Raw genomic sequence first — 24,950 nt, forward strand, 5'->3', positions numbered from 1 at the left:
AAAGGAAAGCTTTCAAATCTGGTCAACTCAAACAGAACACATTTTGAAAAAAATTTATACACAGAAGTTAACTAAAGTAAAACTGCAAGTCAGTATGGTCGATAGATGTAGAGGTATATTCAGCTGAAATACTAAATATCAACTTTCCCTATGAAAGTCAAGCTTGGCCATACTTTCTAAGACCCTACTCCATTGGTCAAGGAGGTTATCCATTTTATTAGAGTGCATGTCTCTATAAGTAATCTCATCTATTATGGTGCCCCCTGGCAGGTGATGGGGGTTCACCCAAGGCATGGAGTCTAAGTACCAGCTGGTCTTCACCAGAGCTCCTGATGGTGGAGATGGTCTGAAAACCCTAGTGGTCCCTGGTTTTCTTTGCTGCAAACTAGCACCAGCTAACAGTTCTCAGGATCGCCTCACTAAGGGGTTGTGGAACAGAGAGGCTATGGTGTGAATACTGTCCACAATGCAGTAGACAATTCAGTAGAGAGTAGTTGGGACCAGGCAGATGTTGTGGCAGGCAGCAAACAAGAGAGTAGTCAAGTCCAGGCAGGAGTTGTGGTGGTTGGCAGGCAAGAGAATAGTCAGTACAAGGCAGACGGCAGGCAAGAGAGTCAATCCAGGTCAGCAGGAAACAGGCAACAAGCAGGTAAGTATTATAGCTGTTTAGCTCCCAAATAACTGTCAATAAGACACAGCACCAACCACTTAAAAGGCTGGAGCTTAAATACCCTTTTGGTGGTTAGAGGATACATCCAGCATTGTTACTGGGAACACAGGGGTTAGAGAAGCTCCTAGGAATCCTAGAAATCCTGGTAGAGATCCTGGAAAACCTGGCAAAGATCCTGCATGGAATCCTGGAAGACCCGCCAGGAATCTTACAAGTACTGTAACAGCATCAATACATTCCTGGCATGTCAACACATACAGCAACAGTTTAAAGAATATGTAAACCCAACATTTCATATTCCTGATATGTGCCTGCTGTACCATGTACTTGTAAAAAAAAAGGTATCCTGTTCTCTTTCAATTGCTTCAATCATGTAAAATCCCTGGTGTTTCTGCCAGTCCCTCTGCTTTCCTATTAAAAACTGACCACACTAAGCATGAGAACACACCCTGGTCAGTTCTCTAGCTATGCTGGTAACTGAACCTGCTCTGCTCCAATGATCAGACTTGTCCTGAAACCCCCCCACCCCACCCTGTTTGCACAGCCATTCACTGGGAAGTTCAGTGTATTGCTGTTTCTCCTCCCCCAGCTCTTATGCAGCTGAGAACAGAGATTTTGGGATCACTTATAAAAAAAGGAAAACAAAGGTATTTATAATGATTTTTTATATCGATACACAAATGTTTTGCCTTTTATTTCTATTTTAACCTGACTGGGTTGTTTTACAAAGTGATCGTTTACATATACTTTAAGTGTTAAAACAGTTATATCTTTTATCAAAAAAGCAGTTCTTGACCTTTTGTCAATTGACTTTGTATACACTGGGATTAAGTCATCTATCTGCTGCAAGAAGGGGGGAAGCCTTTCCCTACTTTCTTTTCTCCAAGTGATCAGATCATAACATTGTAAAGTTGTAGCAAGAAGGTGAGAGGTTGCAGCAAGGTAGACATGTGTTAGACATTTGTGAACTGTGCAGGCACCAGGGTTTACATGATCTCTGAGCCGGTGTCTTGCCGAGAAAGTTCCCTCGGCGGATAAGGACCCCCCCTGTACTGCGCAGTACGAACTACTATCAGCCGCCGGAGATAGCCGAAGCTCAAAATGTTCAATCAGCTGTACACGGCGCCTGCGCCCTAGGTCCAGGTTCTTTCCCCACCATCCAAGTGGACCTAAAGGGGGAACAAAAAAGAGCCGAGCGAAGCGAGGCCGTGCCCGAAGCGTCGCAAGCGAAGCGAGCCCGTGAGGGGCCTTCTTACAGGCGCCGTGTACAGCTGATTTTCACCTATTCACCTTCGGCTATTTCCGCCGGATCCTACTGTGCAGGCGCAGAGCCTGCGCAGTAGAGGGGGGTCCTTATCCGCCGAGCGGAACTTTCTCGGCAGAACACCGGCATCCTTGTTCAAGAAGTAGTTGGTGTCCCTAGATAATGCCAAAACAAAGATAGCTCTGTTGGAGAGAAAAAAAGCAGGTGATAGCATTGGCAGGGGAGTACTGTGATCTCTTAAGACAAATGGTGGATATTTTAGGGTACAAGTAACATTTCGATATGTTCCCTATAACATAGCAAATCTTCACTTTTGACTTTAGGTCCACTTTAATGGGGAAAAAATTCTGTAGTTCAATGGAAAATAACCAAAACAAAATCCACCTCTAAAGGTCAGTTTTTTGGCAATATTTGCCTAAGAAAGATTATTCACAGGAGCGCTCAGTTTGGAATTGAACATCTTAATACTCATTTTGTTTGCCTGTAGCAATAGAAATAAGTTCAACTGAACTCAGATGTATAATTTCTAGATTTTGTCTACTGCGGCGCTTGATAGAATCTGACACAGTAACACAACCATAAAACACAACCATTCTCTGTAGAAATATATATATATATATATATATATATATATATATATGGATTACATTTCTTTTAATTAAATATACCACATTTTAGAAGGGTTTATACTTTTGTTCTGTACAGTTTTTTTATTCTGTATATTTTGCATTTTCTTTTAACTGCTGTCCTAGTGTTTTCCTTAATGTACTACTACTGTGTAGATTAACCTAATTTCTCATTTTCTTCCGCTCTTTTTAATCCTTCAAAGTCTTCTTAATTTGCCTTTTCCATTTCCTCGATGGCTTGTGTTTTCTGCTCGCCCTATAGTAAGTTCTTTTCACCTAATTCCTTTTTTTTTTTTTTTTTTTAATTGGAACCTCTTTCTTCAACCTCTGATAAAAAGCTTCACATTTTATTCTTTTCAACTCCTTGTCTGAATTGCAACTGCACCACTTTTTTGCCTCTCCCTCCGTTTAGTTAAATCTTAACTGCAGTTGCAGCAGCTGTGATACAGAATTCTAAATGAATAGAAAATGCTAATAAGGCCCTTTTTTCTGAAAGTGGTAAAAACCTCTGATTAAAAAAAAAAAAAATGTGCCTATTACCCAAATCAGCAACAATGGAATAGGAATTCATGTGTCCTTGAGAATTTTCTATTTGAGTATACAGTGCACCGAGTGGAATATTGAAATTCACAGTGTCCATGCAAAATCAGGTATTTCAAAAACTGTATTACTGGCAAAGTAATGAGTTATCTCTCCTTTTATAGTGACCACCCAAAGGCTTACAGATTAGATAGATAGATAGATAGATAGATAGATAGATAGATAGATAGATAGATAGATAGATAGATAGATAGATAGATAGATAGATAGATAGATAGATAGATAGATAGATAGATAGATAGATAGATAGATAGATAGATAGATAGATAGATAGATGTATCTTTAAAGCTAAACTCCATAAACAAAAACTTTCATTTAAATATATTACTCAATGCTCAATAGCCACAGAAAATATAAATGCAGTTTGTGTGCATAGAATACATTTACAACCCAGATATTAACCTATAAAATTAGCAATTACATCACTGTTTTGTACATAGCCTGTGCAGAGAACACCCAGCATGTACACCAACTACAGGATGCCTGCAGAAAACTACAGGAGGGGCGGTGACAAGACCAGTCGCTCTGCATGAGGAGAGAGAGCAGCAGTGACCGGTCTTTATCACAGGGAGCTCCTGCACAAAAGCAAAAGTTTTACTGCACAGATCTGGATGAGATACAAAACGCACACCAAGATTTAAGTAGACCTGCTAAAATTCGAGCAAAGGATGGCCTGTCAGAATTCTGCCACCAACATCCTTCAATCAAAAAATTAAAGGAGGTTGGGCCACCTGATCACTTTTGTGGTGCTGAAAAGAGCTGTCTCAGATCTTCTCTGTGACTAATGAACCTAGAAGCAAAGAGGATTTAAAGTGGTTGTAAACCTCAGACATGAAATATGAACAAAGCATATCCCTCTATAATGTGCATTTTTTGTGTGCTCTTTTTTTGTCTCAATTAAGAGCACTAAGTAAGTGTCATTTCTGTCTGCTGCTTCCTTCCTCTGCTATCAGCATGAATTACTTCAGACATGTTTTCCTGACACCAACAGAAAAAAGGTGACAGAGGAGGGACTTCCAGCTGATTGACAGCCTCAGCTCTGTTCCTCTGTGCTGTGTGAAGGGGGTGTATCCCTTCCCTCCAATCTGCTCACTGAGCTCTGCAGAGTGTATTTTCAGCTCTACTCCCCCCTTTTTTACCAGCTCAGACAAGCTTAAACATTCTGGACTTTGAACAAATGTAGCGAAGGTGAGACTACAAATAAATAGTTTCAACTTATTTAGGAGGATGTGTTTCTGTATATTATCTGAGGCCAGTCACTTCACTGGGTACATGTAAGGGTTTACAACCACTTACTTCTGATTTTCAGCTGTCATTCCCTGACTATGGTATCTGGGGAAGCAACTAATTATGCATGGTCTGTGCTTCATTAGATGCAGTGGAGGGCAGGGGAGACATTGGGGGTCAAATAGAGCCCCGATGTCTCCATAAACAGTGCCTGTCACCTGGTCATACTATCACATAGGCAGCTTGTTAGCTCCCTTGTGATAGCAATAAAGGTAAATGAAATACAATTATTATTATTTTTATTATTATTAAGTGTAAAAAAAATCAAATTTTAATTGAAAAAAAAAAAAATTTAAGACACAACAGATCCTTCTTCACCATTGATTCCCCCAGCTGTACTCCCCCTAGTACGTAAGATGCGTGCATGTTTCTAGACTCCAAGTGCATAACTTTACATTTATTGACATTAAACCTCATTTGCCACAATTGCTGCCCAATTAAATATTTGCATTGAGGTCAGCTTATAAATTGGAGACAAGAAAGGATGTAATTCCCTTGCATAGCTTGGTGTCATCTGCAAACACTTTAATCCCAGACCCTATATCATTTATAAATATATTAAAAAGTAAGGGTCCCAGCACTGAAGCTTGGGGTACACCACTGATAACCTTAGACCATTTAGCGTAAGAATCATTAACCACTAATCTCTGAATTTGGTCTTTTAGCCAGTTTTCTATCCATTTACAAACGTAATTTACTAAGCTTGTAGACCTTCATTTACACATTATCCGCATGTGGGGAACTGTGTCAAACGCTTTTGCAAAATCCGAGTATACTACGTCCACAGCCATTCCTTTAGTTTTTGCTGACCTCTTTAAAAAGAAATCAGTTTGATTGAACACTTTAGTCTTCATCAATCCATGCTGACTATTGCTTAAAATATTACTTTCGAGCAAAAACTGTTCTATGTGGTCTTTTATTAAACTCTTAAGTATCTTCCCAACTATAGAAGTCTGTATTTACTTGGTAAAGGTTTTGAACCCTTTTTAAATATAGGCATCACATTGGTCTTACGCCAATCCAGTGATACCATACCAGTTATTAACGCTCTTTGGGGACTCTTGAGTTTAAGCCATCTGGTCCAGGTGCTTTATTCACCTTTATTTTGTCAAATGTTTCTGGACCATATCAATTTTGATCCATTGTGGATCATTTGGTGCAATCTCAATTCCAGCCTCAATAAGGACTTGAGCTTCCCTATTTTCCTTTGTATAAACAGAGCTGAAGAAGGTAATTATTACATTTGGTAAAAATTGTAAAATAAAATCATTGTTCTTTCAGTGAAATTAAAACAGCTGCGTGCCATAAGTGTAGATACACCAATAATCGAATCATAACAAAAATGCAGCACTGAAATAATAAAAGCTCTGAGCTACACTGTGAAGGGCTAGAGGTCGTGCCGCCATTATCTGCAGGTTTGGTGGCCCCTTATGCAGTGGTGTTTTTTGGGGGGGGCGGCAAACAACCACCCTTCCTTTCAGGCGATCCTATTGGGTGACGGGTCTCAGTACCCGCTTCCTGATTGGCCCGGAGGTGGATCAGTGTGGCAATAGCGAATATTCATTCGCTATTGTCACACAACTGGGTGGACTCAGAACGCAGTGCTATGTGTCCCGAGCCCACCCTTTTTGAAGCCTTTTAGAGCCTCTGGCTTTAATCACGTGCTTAAAAAAAACCATCGCCCCCACAACTGGAATCCATGGTTCAGCGCCCTGCATGTACATCAGGGGGCCGGACACATGGATAGGGGGGGCTGCACCCGTGCACCCCTAATGGTCGGGCCGCCACTGTCCTTATGTAAGTTTGAAAGTGGCATTTGTTTTTTATACTGGTTGTTTTTTTTTATATATTTGGGAATATTAACCACTTGGCATCCGCACTATGGCCGAATGATGGCCACAGCGCGGACCTGAATTCCCGGGAGGCCGTCATATGACGGCCTCCCCTTTGCACATGCTCGGCGCGCCCCGGGCGTGCTGTGATCACCGAGTCACTGAGACTCGGGTGATCACCGATCTAAGGAAGGGGCCGGTCCCGGCCCCTTACCATGTGATCAGCTGTCAGCCAATGACAGCTGATCACATGATGTAAACAAAAGATTGGTAATCGTTTTTTTTTCTATTCACGCTGACAGCATGAGTAGAAAAAAAAGCAGATCACCGGTCCCGAAGTGGAAGTGGCACATCTGCCTCATCAGTGCCACCTAATAGGGCCACCTAACAGTGCCCACAGTGCCACCTAACAGTGCCCACAAGTGCCACCTATCAATGCCCACAAGTGCCACCTATCAATGCCCACAAGTGCCAGCTATCAATGCCCACCAGTAGTGCCAATCAGTGCCACCTAGCAGTGCTGCCTATCAGTGTAACTGATCAGTGCCCATCACTGCCGCCTATCAGTGCCCATCAGTGCCACCTCATCAGCGTACATCAATGAAGGAGAAAAATTACCTGTTTTAAATTTTTTATAACAAAATATAAAAAAAAAAATATTTTTTTTTAAATTCAGTTTTTTACATTTTTTTAACAAAAAGTAAAAACTTCAGAGGTGATCAAATACCACCAAAAGAAAGCTCTATTTGTGGTAAAAAAAATTATAAAAATTTCATATGGGTACAGTGTTGTATGACCGCGCAATTGTCATTCAAAGTGCGTCAGCGCTGAAAGCTGAAAATTGGTCTGGATAGGAGGGGGGTTTAAGTGCCCAGTAAGCAAGTGGTTAAAATACTCCACTATGGGGGTTATTAATGAAAATCAAATCCAATTTGCACTGCAAGTGCACTTGGAAGTGCAGTCGCTCTAAATCTAAGGCGTAGATCTGAAATGAGTGGAAGCTCTGCTGATTTTATTATCCAATTATGTGTAAGCTAAAATGCTACTTTGGCACTACAGGCGTTTCCAAGCGCTAGGTGATGGTTGAAGTAGGGCACTTTTAGGACCGGTTCACGCTGGTGCGATGCCAGACATTGCATGTGATTCGCACCGCATTGCTGTGCAGATCACATGCGATGTCTGTGCGATGCGACTTCAGCCATACAAACTGTATGGCTGAAGTTGCATCGCATTCAGACCAAACTCGTGCAGGACCCTTTTTTTTGTTCTCACCAGAATCAGAGTGCATGGGTGTTCACACCTATGCGATCCGATTCCTGTCCAAATTCACAGTTCGCACTGCGATCGGCGAACTGATCTGGGGGTGTCATTAACTTTGTATTGACACCCGCAGCAGTTCATAGAGGGTAGTGCGAACCACTGGCGATTCAAGTGCGATGCGGGAACCTGGCCTGGATTCGCAGGGTTTCCCGCATCAGTGTGAACCAAGCCTTATATGTTTTACACCCATACCAATACGAACTGTTTATTTTTGTTGTTCTGACAAACATAATTTTATAGTCAAAATTTTGTGGACGCTTTTATTATTTCAGCGCTGCATTTTTGTTATGATTATTAAATTTGCCTTCTCTTTGTGCCCGGTAACCAACTCAAAATTGAAAATATGCATTTGATAAACAGCTGTGCAAAAAATGTCAACAGCCATTAATTTATTCCCCAAGGCCTCTGCTTTCAGAAAATATATGTTTTGGGGCTCTAAGTAATCTTATAGCAAAAAATACTGATTTTAATGTGTGAAAAAAGTAAAAAATGCCTCAAAATGGTTCATTTGTAAGAGCCACCTCCCCCATTCTAATCTGCTGCAATATACATTTAAAAAAAAACCTATGGGATGGAAAAATGATAGTCAAAATACTTACCCTTCCCCCAGATTCTGTGTTGCAGGGAGTTGATGTCAGCATCCTTCAGGCAATATCCCGGGAAATGCTAGGTAGCCCCCCCCCCCCCCCACAGGTTCTTATTTTTTATTTTATTTATTTTAGGTTTGAGATGGGGGGTCCAACTACATAAGAAGACTTTGCAATTTTAGTGCAGTGCCAGCTAGATTGTTTAGGGGTCACCTACCACTGGCTAGATCAGGCTATGGCCATCCGATATCTTACCACTTAGAGTAGGTATGCTCACGTTGACAGTTGTGTTTTTTTGTGCAGGGATCAAAAGATTTTGTGGATAAGATATATTTTTAGGGTAAATGCATTGGTTGACATTTAGGGAAGTATATTCTTAGTTCATTATGCCCTGTAGAAAAAAGATGTGAATATCCAATCTATTCTAGACCCTTAAGGGGAAGTCTGAGATGTCTTTGCGGGGCTGAAGCAAAGTAGCTTCCTGTAGTGAAAGAAGAAGTATTCCCTTCAGTAATTTTGTTGGCTTGCTTGACAGAGCACAAGTGGGCATTTAAAAGAACTAGTCTAGGTCAAAAGCTTGCAATTCTAAGTATAGATGTGAGCTGAAAAAGTTGAGTGAACACAGATGGAGAATGAACAGGGCCACTGCTGATGCTCAGTTGCCACAAGAATAGGAGACCTATAGCTAAGAGAAAAGTTAAATGTGAATTCCCCTCTTACATAGTTGTTATATGACCAAATGTCCCCATGGGAAGATTTTCCTTCTCTTTCTGGTCTGGTAGAAACTCAAAATATTGGATTTACCCTCACTTCTTTTCCTGGTGACACTGGTGATCAGGATAGTGGCATCACTAGAGTTGGTGACACCTGGTGCGTTAAAATATGGTGTCACACCCACCTCCCCGCTCGCCTGTCATGGTAAAACATGGTGTCACCCCCACCAATATTCATTTCAACCATGTGCTTCGTTCAAAGTCCCACCCTCTTGCTCCTAATTTTAACAATATGGTGTCACCCCAACCGGGCTCTCTCAGGTCGCAGTGCTTACCCCAAACCAGCCCCTCCTACTTGATGGTGGCACCCTTTTAGCGGGTGGCACCCGGGTATGGTCCGCACCCCCACACCCTCATAGCAAGGCCACTGTTATAGGACAATTAGAGAAAGTAATTCTCTGAAACGGGGTCATTAAAAACTCACAGCGGTCTAACTCCTAAACACTCTTTTAACTTCTAAAAATAATTGTCTTTACTTTAGGGAATGACTGTCAGATATCAGCCCCGTTCACATCTGGACAATACGGAATCGCACAATTCTGCCCATGATTCTAGATGGCACTAAAAGAATATGCAATGCACTTAAGTGCCATTCATTTATAAAGGTACCCTAAATGCGGGTAGTTGTGCAACAAATGCATGCTGAAAAAACACAACCCCCCATGCCCAAAAAGGTGCGGGAGCTTTTTTGGCATGTTTGTTCCACACAGGGCAAGCAGCTCATTTAAGTGAATGGGCTACCCTATGTGCGATGCATGTAAATGCACTAAAATCGCACACAAAAAAATGCGAGTGGGAAAAAAATGCGAGTGGGAATGTGCGTTCTCATTACGCAAAATGTGAATGGGGCCTTAGAGGTATACATATAATAACTTCTAGCCTTCAACAGTCAGAAGTTCTAACCCCTGCTCTATTAAATATGTGTTTCTATCTTTGTCTGTCAGATGCCCAATCCCTTCCCCATATTTTCCAAAAATTAAATAAAACCTTCTTCACAAGCCCAGGTTTGACTAGTTTCTCATTAACCCCTTCATGATGGGTTGTCATCAAGGTAAAACAAATCTTAAAGCCTGAACAAAGTTTTGCAACTTTGACATGTGTTAGTAAAACTGTACACATCATTGCAACTAATTCTTGTATCCAGGTGGATTATAGCATTTTTTTTAGGACAAATTGAGCCTTCATTTGAAAAACTGGCGCAAAAACAGTAAAACATTTTTATATTTTATAAAATGTACCTGTACATTTCTTGCTATTACCATAACCTACCACCAAAGAACATGCCAAAATAGTCGTTTGTTCTCTGTCCAGAAACCATGCACATTGTGCTTTTTTTTTAATCCTACCTACCTTAAATATATATTTTTTGAATTCTTACTTATCTAAAATACACAGACAAATACACTCTGACCTTGACCTATGACCATAACCTTGACCCTAACTCTAACGCAGACTCTTACCTAGCTCAAACCGTGATTTAGCCTATTTTTACTGCATAAAATCAATGACATTTAGCAGAGCCAGATGCATGAACCCAATGACAATTTTAGCTGTAAGAAAGTTATTCTGACCACCACTGCACATCATGTGGGCATTGTCTACTATTGTCACATCAGTGAGCCAGTCCAGGGTAATGGTGTGTAGCCAGCGCTCGAGCAAGTGTATGTGGACAGAAAAGGGCTGAAAAAACGATTGTCAGAATATAAGGACCTACTAAACCCTGAAGCCTGAAGCGCAGTGGTGGCCCATCCATAGAGGGTGCACAGGCACCGCCTCCCCTATCCATGCGTCTGGCCCCCTGATCTACATATCGAGGCACCGGACCATGGATTCCAATGCGGGATGGGTATTTTTTTGAAGCACCTGATTAGAGCCAGAGGTTCAAAAGGTGGTTTAAAAAAAGGGTGGCCTCGGAGCGCAGATCATTGCCCTCCGAGCCCACCCAGTTGTATGACGATAGCGAATTAATTTTCGCTATTTTCACACTAAAGTTCCTCCCCGCCAAACCTGTTTCCCGATTGGCCAAAGCGTCAGGCGATCCTATTGGATGCCTATCGCTTTGGTGGAAGAGGAGATACATGGCAGAGGAAGCTTGAGGGGAGCGGACACAGGAGCTGCCGCTGTCCGCACTCCAGGAGAGAAGGAGACGACACCACAGCCGGGTAAGTGTCCGACTGCCCGGGGGGGGGGGTGCTGTCAGTACCGCGCCACCCGGCGGCGATCAGCAGGACTGCGATATTGCGGTAGACAATTTAGACACTAAATGACACTTGTGACGCTTGCTATGGGGGCACTCAGCAGGAGAGAGGGGCCAGGAGTGCTGATGGAAGGACCCAAGAAGAGGGGAATCGGGGCTGCTCTGTGCAAAACCACTGCACAGAACAGGTAAGTATGACATGTTTGTTATTTACAAAAATATATATCTGCCTTTAATATCACTTTGAACGTGGTACAGCGGTGCATATTTTGCAGCATCAGTATCTGCATTCACCTCGCCCAAACCTGTATTATTAATTTGATCAGTGCTTGCCTTTTAAATGCTTTCCGCCTACAATTAAAATAACAGTGGCTGTCCGTTTTTTTTTTGTTTTGTTTTGTTTTTTCTAATTTAAAGATGTTTTCAAAACACTTCGGTCTCTTCTTGAAGAAAAAAATAAATGAATCGGTTATTTTAGGAAGCACTTTGAAAACAATAATTTAGCCCGCGCAAAAAAGCGCTGTCATCTGCCATCTGTTCTATTTACAACACTTTATACAGTTGACACATGTTCAGTCAAAGTTAATGTATTAACTGTAAATGTCAGTCATGTTTCAAATTTGTGGTTTGGAGACGAGCACCTGGGTGATGCAGCAGTCTTCGCTCAGAGGAAGAGAATCGTTTGCTTATTATATGGAGTATATAGATGCTAGTTGAGGCGTGGGTAGGCTTGTGACCCACTAATGACACTTCACCTAGGACAAAGAAGCTGCATTATAAAGAAGTAGCTAACATACAAGAGAGCTTGTATACAAAATAATATCTAAGTTCAAAAAAATTAACCTGAACAACAGTGCAAAACAAGGGAACATATATTATTTTACCCTTTCCTGCTGGCTGTACACATACACTATATTGTCAAAAGTATTGGGACACCCACCTTTACACACACATGAGCTTTAATGGCATCCCAGTCTTAGTCCTAGATTGTAAGCTCTAACGAGCAGGACCCTCTGATTCCTCCTGTATTGATTTGTATTGTACTTGTACTGTCTGCCCTCATGTTGTAAAGCGCTGCGTAAACTGTCGGCGCTATATAAATCCTGTATAATAATAATAATAATAGTCCATAGGGTTCAATATTGAATTGGCCCACCCTTTGCAGCTATAACTCTTCTGGGAAGGCTGTCCACAAGGTTTAGGAGTGTGTCTATGGGAATATTTGATCATTCTTCCAGAAGCGCATTTGTGAGGTCAGGCACTGATGTTGGACGAGAAGACCTGGCTCGCAGCCTCGAATTCATCCCAATCGGGTTGGGGCCAGTGAAATTCCTCCACCCCAGACTCGCTCATCCATGTCTTTATGGACCTTGCTTTGTGCACTGGTTCAAATCATTTGGCGGAGGGGGGATTATAGTGTGGACTTGTTTTTCAGGGGTTGGGCTTGGCCCCTTAGTTCTAGTGAAGGGAACTCTTAAGGCGTCAGCATACCAAGACATTTTGGACAGTTTTATGCTCCCAACTTTGTGGAAACAGTTTGGGGATGACCCCTTATTGATTCCCAAAAGGACTGCGCACTGGTGCACAAAGTAAGGTCCATAAAGACATGGATGAGCGAGTTTGGGGTGGAAGAACTTGACTGGCTTGCACAGAGTCCTGACCTTAACCCGATAGAACACCTTTGGGATGAATTAGAGCAGAGACTGTGAGCCAGGCCTTCTCGTCCAACATCTGTGCCTGACTTCACAAATGTGTTTCCGGAAGAATGGTCAAATATTCCCATAGATACACTCCTAAACCTTGTGCACAGCCTTCCCAGAAGAGTTGAAGCTGTTATGGCTGCAAAGGGTGGGCCAACTCAATATTGAATCAATCATGTGTGTGCAAAGGCAGCCATCCCAATACTTTTGACAATGTGGCAGCACGGACTGGGCACATATGCATGCCATTGTTTGTGCACAATTGCATAGAATGGAGACTGTGCTGGCTCAACTGGTCTCAGAGTAAAGATCAGGAGGACTGGCTCCCGATTATGTAATCACTGTGATAGCCAATCCCAGTGATCCCTTGTTTGAGATGCCTCCCCTGTATCTCTTTCTCCTTTATAAAGAGACAAAGATACAGTTTATCTTTGTGAGGCTATCTGGTAACAAAAAAAAATCTGTTAAAAAAGAAAGAAGATACAATGAGACCAGGGCTTGATTTGGGTTAACGTAAGGCAACCCATAGATGGATGCTTTTTTTTTTTTTCGTTCAACCAGCGAATTGAATGAAAAAAAAACAGACTCAATTCTCCTATCCACATACTTAATAGTTTCTGATGGTGGGGAGACTTCTGTACCATCAGAATACACTGATCAGCAATGCCGGGTGTAGCCTGCGGTGTTGATCAAGTGGGGAAAATTCGACAAGGTGGTTGTACAAAAGTTGATTGGTAAATCAACTTCTTTACCATCTCCCTGCTCATGCAAGCATCCCCTGCCGAACCATTAACAGATTAATCATATGCTTTAACTTGACCTCCACTTGACCCCTGGAAGGTTTACCCCCCTTCCTGATTGGGCCATTTTTTGCGATATGGCGCTGCTTTACTTTAACTGACAATTGCTCGGTCGTGCGATACTGTACCCAAATAAAATGTGTGTCCTTTTTTCCTACAAATAGAGCTACCTTTTGGTGGTATTTGATCACCTCTGTGTTTTTTTTTTTTTTTTTGCGCTATAAACAAAAAAAAAAAAAAAGACCATTTTGAAAAAAAAAAAAACATAGATTTTTACTTTTTGCTATAAAACATATTCAATAAAAAATTAAAAAAAAAAGAAATTTCTTCAAAGATTTAGGCAAATATGTATTCTACTTCATATTTTTGGTAAAAAATCCTAATAAGCAAATATCAATTGGTTTGCGCAAAAGTTATAGCGTACAAATTATAGGATACTTTTAATTTGTTTTACTAGTAATGGCGGCGATCATCGACTTATAGCGGGACTGCGATATTGCGGCGGACAATTTGCACACCTAACTGGCACTTTTGACACTTTTTGGGGACCAGTGACACTAATATTGTACTAATGACACTGGCTGGGAAGGGGTTAACATCAGGGATGATCTAAGGGTTAAGTGTGTGCCTAGCTAGTTATTTTGTGTACTGTGAGAGGTGCTTTTACTAGGAAAAGGCATTGATCCATGTCCCTGCTTTGTAGTAACACAGGATCAATGCCTTCCCTACTGACAGATCAGCAATCTGCCTTGTTCGCCGTTCTGCCTGTATACTGAACTATCGGCGGGTGTCAGCAGACATCGAGTCTGTGGTACCCACCGCTGGGCTCCCACTGTGTGTTATCACAGCAGAAGGGAGCCGCCGGCGGTGCGCAGGCGCGCCCTACCCAGATGAGCCGGTGTTCTCAGTGAATGGAAGTGACGTTCTGTCAGTGGCGCATGCGCTCCACGGCTACCAGGTTTACTAATCTAACACAGCGGACATCTTTACTACACCCAGCTACTTCTTGAATTTTCAGAGTAATTTTAGCAATAAAGTGAGAGTATATAAATAAATATAGTATATTGACATCTGTGATGCTGTTTCGATGTTTAATTTTGAAAGCCTAAGCCTCGGTTCACACCAGAGGCGGCACGACTTGCAGGTCGCCTCACCGAGGCGACCTGCACACGACTGCCCGGGCGACTTGCAAAACGACTTCTGTATAGAAGTCTATGCAAGTCACCCCCAAAGTCGTACAGGAACCTTTTTCTAAGTCGGAGCGACTTGCGTCGCTCCGATTAGAACGGTTCCATTGTACTGAACGGGACGCTACTTGTCAGGCGACCTAGGTCGCCTGACAAGTCGTCCTAGTGTGAACCGAGCCTTAAGGTTTAGTGCTGAGCAGTGCGGGGTGTACCAACATGGCCTCCGCCACCTTCCTACTGCAGCTTCTTTCAAAATGTAACTTCAAAACAGCATCACAGATGTCAATATACTATGTTTATTTATATATGCTCACTTAATTGCTAAAATTACTCTGAAATTCAAGACATTGCTGGGTGTAGTAAGATGTCCGCTGATGCCTTCTGACTGCAGGTGTTCTGTCAGATTAGCAAACTTGGTAGCAGTGAAACTCATGCGCAGCAAACCTGGTAGCGATGAACTTCACTTCCGTCCACTGACCTGATGGGTTCACTAATCTGGCAGAACACCGGATCAGGTATATATACCTGATCCAGCCCACAGGTGCCGCCCTGTAGCAGTAAGACTGAAGGAGTTAACTGCAAAGAAAAATGAGGTCTCCTGTAATGCCAGACAGGACTTTACTGTGTGGCACAGCAGTATAAATCTCAGCCCTGGATGAACAGAACAGAAAAACTGCTTCAATATATGTATTTAATCTCTGTATTATTATAATTATTATTATACAGGACTTATATAGCGCCAACAGTTTGCGCAGTGCTTTACAACATGAGGACAGACAGTACAGTTACAATACAATTCAATACAAGAGGAATCAGAGGGCCCTGGTCATTAGAGCTCACAATCTAAAAGGGAGGGTCAAGTGATACAAAAGAAAGGCCCGGAGTAAAACCACAAGGCAATAGATGGAGGGGCGGCATGACAGGGGTTAAAGGGGCTTGGGTACAGAAAGGTAATGAATGTTTGGGCTGTTGATGAATAAAAAAGCAAGATGGCTGATTGGGGCATGGTCAGGGCTGGGTGGAGCTTTGGGGGAAGTGGTTGGGTAACTGGAAGAGGGTGGTTTTCAGTCGGAGGTCAGCAAGCAGGGAACAACCTCCCACCCTCCCGCCCTGCATTTGGTGGGTATCTCATATTGGGGACTTGGGTGTTGTGTGGAGCCGGGTAGGGCGGGGTGCAAGCCCTTTTAGGTTCATATGGGCACCAAAAGTTATAGTGTAGGGACCCGTCTGAGGTACGGCTCCCGGTTGGTGTATGTGTACCTGCGAGTTGTCTCGGAGTCTGTGGTTTTGTGGCTAAAGGCCTGAGAAGTGACACACAGGTATTGTCTTATTAGGACCTTGTGGCTCCATTCTTGAATACACTGTATGTTCAGGTTATTATGCTATTGATCAGTTAATTATTTATTTGTTTTTTATATTTTGGTTAATAAAAATCCTGCTATGGCCAATTTAACTCCAATCAGTGTGGTGTGCATAGGTGTGTGCACAGGGTGTGCTGGGTGTGCCTGGGCACACCCTAATCATACCCTAATCACCCCATGTACATTAGCATTATCCAGGAGTGGCACCAGTAGCCAGTGTAAATGCCCCAATTATATTAAAGGCTAGGTTCAATTATAGGAACACACTTCACTCGTATGTAGAGTGTAGCATAATATGCTCCCAATCAACTCTCTCCCACCATCAGAGCCTCTGCCATGTGGCAGCAGGTGGCGTTCATGTGTGTTTGAGCTTTGGGGTGCACACCGTAATGCAATAGGCTGCACACACCTATGGTGGTGTGGTTATTATATCAGTATGGTGGGGGTTTTGGTATAGCAGTCAGCACAAGCCATATTTATTACCATAGTCAAGGTAATAACTGTGGGGGATGAGCTGATGAAGAAAAGAAAAGTACAGGCATACCCCATTTTTAAGTACACAATGGGGTTTATTTACTAAAGCAGGAAAGTGCAAAATCGGACTCATTTCTGCATAGAAACCAATGAGCTTCCAGGTTTTACTACCAAAGTTTAATTGAACAAGCTGGGGTTAGAAGCTCATTGGTTTCTATACAGAAGGGAGCCTGATTTTGCACTTTCCAGCTTTAGTAAATAAACCCCATTGTGTACTTAAAAGTGGGGTATGCCTGTACAGTTGTTAGGTGAAGGCAGGACAGGCTTCACTGAAAAGAAATGTTTTCAGGGATCGCCTAAAAGTGGACAGAGTAGGAGATAGTCAGATAGATTGGGGTAGGGAATTCCAAAGGATGGGAGAGGCTGGTAAGAAGTCCTGGAGGTGAGCATGGGAGCATCTGTATGTAGGTGTTTGCCCCGGAGTTCAGTTTTAAGACACCCCCACCCTAAAAAAAAAAGGTAAGAAACAAGTACAATGCTGACAATGAGATTCACAGAACAGTCTGAAACCTTTCACTTTCTCAAGAGAAAAAGAAGCGTGCTCTTTCCCTGTATCAGTTATCGCTACAAAGGAAATGTAACAAAATGTAACAGAGCTTTTAAACGCTCCGAATGGGAGTGACGGCTTTTGTAACTATGTAATCACTAACTGGGGGAATGTTAAAATTCTCAGCGAAAGGAGAAAGGTGGATTCGACCTTTGATCTTAAGCTTTTCAAGGCCTGTAGCTCTAAACACCCAAGATGGAACAAAGTCAAAGTCCTTCGTACATAATCGCAGGAAGAAAGACAAAAATGAAAACAGAAGTATGTTATTGCTTTAAACTCCTCTAGTCCATTTAAATCACAATGCAAACAGGTGGACAGGGAGGGAAAGGAAAATAAAAGCTTTTTGATGTCGGATATTTTAGAAGTGAGGTGACATCCTATTAATCTCATTAAAGTGCTTCATTTTACAAACGATGTAAAGTGAAACCGCTCTATATCAGTTACCTTGCATGTGTTCTCCTGAGAAAGCTTATTTGTTAATAAGGATAGACAGGATGTCATCTGAAAAACCTCCACCTTCTCTCTGCACTTTTCGAGCATGGGCAAAAACTACTCATTAAAGTCTATCCAAGGGAAGGGTTAAAACCTCTGACAGGTCTTTATTCCTAAATCTGACCAATCCACCAAACACCATACATAGTTACATAGTAGGTGAGGTCGAAAAAAGACACAAGTCCATCAAGTCCAACCTATGTGTGTGATTATATGTCAGTATTATCTTGTATATCCCTGTATGTTGCAGTCGTTCAGGTGCTTATCTAATAGTTTCTTGAAACTATCGATGCTCCCCGCTGAGACCACCGCCTGTGTAAGGGAATTCCACATCCTTGCTGCTCTTGCAGTAAAGAACCCTCTACGTAGTTTAAGGTTAAACCTCTTTTCTTTTAATTTTAATGAGTGGCCACTAGTCTTGCTAAACTCCCTTACGCGAAAAAGTTTTATCCCTATTGTGGGGTCACCAGTATGGTATTTGTATATTGAAATCATATCCCCTCTCAAGCGTCTCTTCTCCAGAGAGAATAAGTTCAGTGCTCGCAACCTTTCCTCATAACTAATATCCTCCAGATCCTTTATTAGCTTTGTTACCCTTCTTTGTACTCGCTCCATTTCCAGTACATCCTTCCTGAGGACTGGTGCCCAGAACTGGACATCATACTCTAGGTGCGGCCGGACCAGAGTCTTGTAGAGTGGGAGAATTATCGTTTTATCTCTGGAATTAATCCCCTTTTTAATGCATGCCAATATTCTGTTTGCTTTGTTAGTAGCAGCTTGGCATTGCATGCCATTGCTGAGCCTATCATCTACTAGGACCTTCAGGTCCTTTTCCATCCTAGATTACCCCAGAGGTTCTTTTCGTTATTTAGAGGGTGCATGGCCAACGGGGATAACATATTATAGATCATTGAAATAGATAGAAGACCACAAAAACCAACCTCAAAGATCCAGGATTATTGAGGTTCCATTTTAAAGTGCATAGATGTAAAGTGCATACAAAAAGTGAAATGAGTGCCAAAAAGTAGAGAAATAGAAATTTTGGGGCCAACAATGTTTCTGGGCCTCTAAGGGAGGAGGTGACAGAATGGTCTGTGTGGGTTAGACAACCTAAATATATATATTACATGCTGTCTGGGATAAGAATCGCATCCACTCATCAAGCAGGCTCCAATCACCACCTCACATACAATCCAAACTGAACAAGGACTGGGGGGAAAAATGCCATAATTAAAGAAAATGTTTTTATTTCAAGGCTTTTCCTGAACTATAGAGTACTGCAAGGCCTCCTGCGATGTGTGACGTGAGTATCCCATGAGGTTTCAGGCAACAGAATACATCATTCACTCCTAGACCAGAATCTGGGAATTGTGGGGATGTGTTACCCAAAAAGGTATTAAAGCAGAGTTCCAGACTGTAATTAACAGCTGTAGCATATGTATTTTGCTAATGAAAGGTTTGCTGTATTGATGTTGCTGGTACTTGTACCTTGATTTGCCCAAATTGCCCAGCTTCCATATTAATGTCATAAGTACAGGGAAATTGAACTTGCAATACAAGAAATACTGCCATCTGCTGGTTGGAGCTACTGCAAGATAGTTTTTACCCTACTGGGTGACCCCCAGCCAAACCCATTACAGAAAAGCTGAGTCAAGCCCATTGGACCAATATCATTTAACTCATTGCCAACATAATAGGTGCAAATTCTCAAACCTGAAATGCCTGGAGAAGGATCATTATTTACAAAAAGTGACAGTTGAGACTTGAGAATTACAGGCGGAAAATAAAGATCCTTATCCTTGTGTTATATCTTTGCATAATAAAGTATATCTAAACCCCAAAAACATATATATATATATCTATATCTATAGATAGATATAGATATATATAGATATATATATCTATATATCTATATATATATATCTATCTATAGATATATATATCTATAGATATATAGATATATATATATATATCTATATATATATAGATATATATATATATATATCTATATATCTATAGATAGATATATATCTATCTATAGATATATAGATAGATAGATAGATAGATATATATATAAATATATATAGATATATATCTATAGATATATATCTATATGTCTATAGATATATATATTGTAGCTTAGCAGTCCTTAGATGTGGTTATGGTATGAGTTTTCTTTTTTCAGGCTTATTTCCTTTCACCTTGTATTCCTATGAATAACACACTTCTAACCCCTGGGTGACTACACTCATTCCTCCAACGTATCTATAGCAGAAGCAATGGCTGCCATTCAGGCTGGACTAGGTCTGACTTTGTTTATCGCCAATAGCCCCAGTTTACACTATGAATCGCACAGGAATGCGCTGCACATTCCTGTGCAATTCACATGCGATTCGGTGTGGTGCGATTTGAACCCATTCATTTTTTTTTTTATTTTTTTTTAACAGAAAATTAACCCATTCATTTTTAATGAGCTCAAATCACACTACATCGCACCAAAAGTAGTGCATACACTGCTTTTGGAAACGCACTGCAACTGGATCGTATGGTACTTTTGTATCATCTAATCCGGTGCAGGCAAACGTACAACACTTGCGACCTGCATTTGTGGTGTCATTAACAACATTGACAACCGATGCAGATAGCAACTCCAGTGTGTGAACCTAGGCTTACATGGGTGAGATTAGTCATTTTTTTAAAATTTCAGTGTTACTGTCAGGATCAGCACGTGAAATTTTGGAAAATAACATGAAAAATAACAAAAACGAATGCAGCTACCAAATCAAAGGACTGGTAAGCTGCAGTATATTACATTTTTGTTCTTCAGTTTAGCTATCCTTTAAGTGTTTGTTACCCCAACACTTCATATTCCTGATCTGTGCCTGCTGTACCATGTTCCCGTATGAGAAAGTATCCTGTTCTCTTTGTATTGCTTCCTTTATGTGAAATCCCTGATGTTCCTGCCAGTCTCTCTGCTTTCCTATTAAAAACTGACCACACTAAGCAGGGGAGCACATCATGGACAGTTCTCTAGCTGTGCTGGGAACTCAGTGTACTCTCCTCCAATAATTAGACTTCTAATGACATGCACCCCCCCCGCACAGCCTATCACTGGGCAGATCAGTGTGCTGTTGCTTCTCCTCCCCTAGCTTTTATGCAGTTGAGAACAGAAGGAATGTGATCACTTATAAAAAAAGGAAAAAAAAGTATTTATATATATATTTTTAAAATATTTATACACAAATGTTTTGCCTTTCATTTCAGACTAAATGGGTTGTTTTAAAAGGTGATCGTTATCACTTTACGCCTAATAAGAATTGTGTATAAAATGTCACCAAGCCTTAGAGGAGTAAAAACAACTACCACTTGTCTTATTCAAACCTTAGAATTTCTTATAACATTTGCTGTATTTTTTTATCCCCGCAGAACACAAAACAGCAATTGGTTTTAGCTTCTCCTGGACACCATAGTGGCTATGACCTGTTCAAGGATGACTCCTTCTCTCCTGTATACTGTCAACTACTTGACCAACAACATACAACTTATGCTGCCCTCCCTAAGAGAAAACTGACTTTGGTGATGTGATGAGGCCAGGGATTATTTCCTATTGGACAGCACTGTAGATGGCACCGCAACAAAAAAAACTTTTACGCTGCAATATGGCCGGACATTGGTCTGGTTTATATCGTAGATGTGCAGAAGAAAAATGGATTTTACAGAGAAGTGCAACCCTTCCAAATGGTAAGTCCATTAAAAAAAAACTATAATGTTTTAAATCAAAGTTATTTTTTTTACTGATTTATAATACTTAGGACTAAAACATTAATTTTTTTGTTTAGTCATGTATAATATACTGCTTGTTAATATTTAATACTCACTATTTCCAGGCAGCAAGTGGTGTTTTTAGTCTACTTTTAACATGTCCACCAGGCTAACTTTGCTGAAAAAAGTTTTTTGGAATACAGAGCTGAACACACATGGTGGTTATTGGGTACAGTGATTCACGGCTCTCGTCCACTGTTTTGTACGAATCCATGGCAAGTTTCAAAGAAAGAAACATTTTCAAAAGGAAAAGCTACTGCTGTACTTTCTTATAAAATCCACAATACTCTACAAAACCAGTGTCATGGTTGCACCCTGTTACCTGCATTAGTTATATTAAAGCGGACCTTCAGTACAATCCAAGGTTTGCTTATAATGCATTCTTGGCTCTGTGCTACAATGTCTAAATAGTGGTGGCAAGCGGGGATAGAAGCTGCCTCCCAAATCACCATAGGCAGTTGTGATGCTGAGCCGCCAGGCACTCACCAGGGCTCGAGGGCAGGAGCCTTGGGTTCCCAGCACTAGTACAGAGAAGCCAGTAGAGAAAGTGAGCTGTGCAGAAGACTTCCTCTACCGGCTTCTGAGTTAAATGACATGTTGGAGAGGAGAGGGCTGCCGGAGGTACCGGACTGGAGTTTCGGCACGTTCCTGTTGAAAAAAAGCCCTGCATATACCATTATTGGTCTCTGTGGAGTGGATTTACTAAGGCCAAAAAGCCTGTACACTTTGCAAGTGCAGTTGAACTCATTTTCCCCAGAGCTTAGTAAATGTGGTAAAGCTTCACTTTGTAAAGAATACCCAAACATAAGGAAAATAAAAAAAAATAAAAAATAAAAAAACACAGCATTTTGCTTGCATATGATTGGATGATGGAAATCAGCAGAGCTTCCCCGCATTTACTAATTTACTAAGCTTTGGGAAAAATAAGTGCAACTGCACTTGAAAAGTTCTCAGTCTATTTGCCTTTAGTAATTTCACCCCTATGGGGGTTATTTATGAAAGGCAAATCCACTTTGCACTACAATTGCACTGCAAGTGCAGTCGCTGTAGATATGAGGAGGACATGCAAGGAAAATAAAAACCAGCATTTTAGCTTGCACATGATTGGATGATAAAATCAGCAGAGCTTCCCTTCATTTCAGATCTACCCCTCAGATCTACAGCGACTGCACTTCCAAGTGCACTTTCAGTGCACTTGTAGTGGATTTGCCTTTCGTAAATAACCCCCTATGTATCATAATGTGAAGCCATCAATGGCAGCCTCCATGCTTCTCTTTGGAAATGTTTTGGTTGTGGTATTAGGCCCCTTTTGCCTATAGCTTTCAATAACAAACATTTATATCGCTACCCAATCCTAACAAGTACATTTTGGTTATTAACCACTTAACAGCCCCGGAAGGATTTGCCCCCTTAATGACCAGGTCATTTTTTGCGATACAGCACTGCGTTGCTTTAACTGGCAGTTGCACGGTCATGCGACGCTGTACCCAAACACAATTGACGTCCTCTTTTTCCCACAAACATAGCTTTCTTTTGGTGGTATTTGATCACCTCTGCGTTTTTTATTTTTTGCACTATAAACAAATAAAGAGCGACAATTTTGAAAAAAAAAATTACTTTTTGCTATAATACATATCCAAAAAAATATATTAAAAAACAAATGTATTCATCAGTTTAGGCCAATATATATTCTCAATCATTGTGAGTTCACCTGCCGGCAGGCTAATCCACGAGCGCTTCTGATCTCTATCATTTGAGATCCAACGGATCTGGTAAGCGGTTTGTATTTGCATTTTATGCTCTGTATTCAAGATGATTCAAATGAATATGTGTCCTGCTTTTCGAGATTAAGTGAAGAACTTTTGCATCTCCTAAATTTTGAAGGATCATTTTGGGATTTTCTGTTTTTGATAAATTCACTTTTGGTTTTATTAATTTATTTTTTATATCACATGGACTATTTTTTTTTTGATACACCACTCAATTTTTCATATTATCATGTTTTAGAGAATTTGTTCACAGCAATATTTATTGTTATTTGTAGCGGTTTCTTTGCGCATCTTTTTCTTTTTTAATATTGGTTTTAGGTTTGGTATTTGACCTATAGAGGTGCAGCATTTAATTACGCTTTATATAGTTATATCACTTGTGCACATATTTTTTGTATATATTGATTGGTTAGCGCAAATATCCCCTTCTTTTTTGTCTCAATATATATTCTTCTACGTATTTTTGGTAAAAAAAAATCGCAATAGGCATATATTGATTGGTTTGCGCAAAAATTTGTAGCGTCTACAAAATAGGGGGTAGATTTATGGCATTTTTATTTTTTTTATTTATTTTTTACTAGTAATAGTGGCAATCTGCAACTTTTAGCAGGACTGCGACATTGCGGTGGACAGATTGGACACTTTTGACACTTTTTTGAGACCATTGACATTTATACAGCGATCAGTGCTATAAATAGCCACTGATTACTGTGTAAATGTCATTGGCAGGGAAGGAGTTAACACTAGGGGGCGATCCAAGGGGTTAAATGTGTTCCCTAGGTGTGTTCTAACTGTGGGGGGGTTGGGCTGCTAGGGACATGACAGAGATCACTGTTCCTGATCACTGAGAACAGTAGATCCCTCTCATGTCACCTGTCAGAATGGGGAATTGCCTTGTTTACAAAGGCAGTTCCCCGTTCGACATCTGTAATAGGTGATCGCGGGTCGCCGACAGACATCGAGTCCGCCTGACCCACAGGCACGCTCCCGCAGCGGGCGCCCACTATTGCGCCTGTGTGAGCCGCTGTACAGCTACGGCGATTTGCGCCGGAGAGCCGACCTGCTGCCGTATAACGACGGCGGCTGGTCGGCAAGCGGTTAAAGCTTACCAGCCAATTAAAAATGTGGGCTTTTCAGTAACTTTTAGGCTGTGTGCGAATTGGATGTGGGTTTCCTCGCATCCAGTTCGCACAGCAGGAGATTGTGGCCGGCTTTCTATGGAGACGGTACACACATCTCCGCAGCGGCTCCGGTGCGATTTGCAGAGGAGTCCTGTGCGTCTTTTGGTCCGTTTCAGGTCCGAATTCAGCCAAAAATTCAGGCTGAAATCGGACCCGAATCGGTGAACGGGGACACACCGGACCTCTGCTGTGAGCAGCTGCATGCTGCAGTGTGAACCCAGCCTAAAGGGCCTATTTATACAATATGTGCACCGTTTTTTTCTTCCAGCATTTGATCTTAGTGAATTAACCAACATTTGCTCATTAGTTTTAGGGATTTTTCACACACTGTATAAAGCTGTGGCTGCACAAACATCAGGGTTTACACGATTGTGTCTTGAAATAAATGTTGACCCTGGGTG

General features: G+C 41.4%; 1 long non-coding RNA gene across 1 annotated transcript in view; it reads left to right on the top strand.

Annotated features, from left to right (window-relative positions):
- LOC141132639 (uncharacterized) overlaps positions 1-24,950 on the top strand; it is a 411,644-nt gene that overhangs the window by 194,174 nt on the left and 192,520 nt on the right. The window contains exon 2 of the long non-coding RNA XR_012242939.1: positions 21,204-21,518. This is a non-coding gene — a long non-coding RNA (uncharacterized lncRNA). The remainder of the gene's footprint in view (positions 1-21,203; positions 21,519-24,950) is intronic.

Source organism: Aquarana catesbeiana, linkage group LG03 (genome assembly GCF_042186555.1).
Source record: "Aquarana catesbeiana isolate 2022-GZ linkage group LG03, ASM4218655v1, whole genome shotgun sequence".
In the NCBI taxonomy this organism is placed as follows: domain Eukaryota; kingdom Metazoa; phylum Chordata; class Amphibia; order Anura; family Ranidae; genus Aquarana; species Aquarana catesbeiana.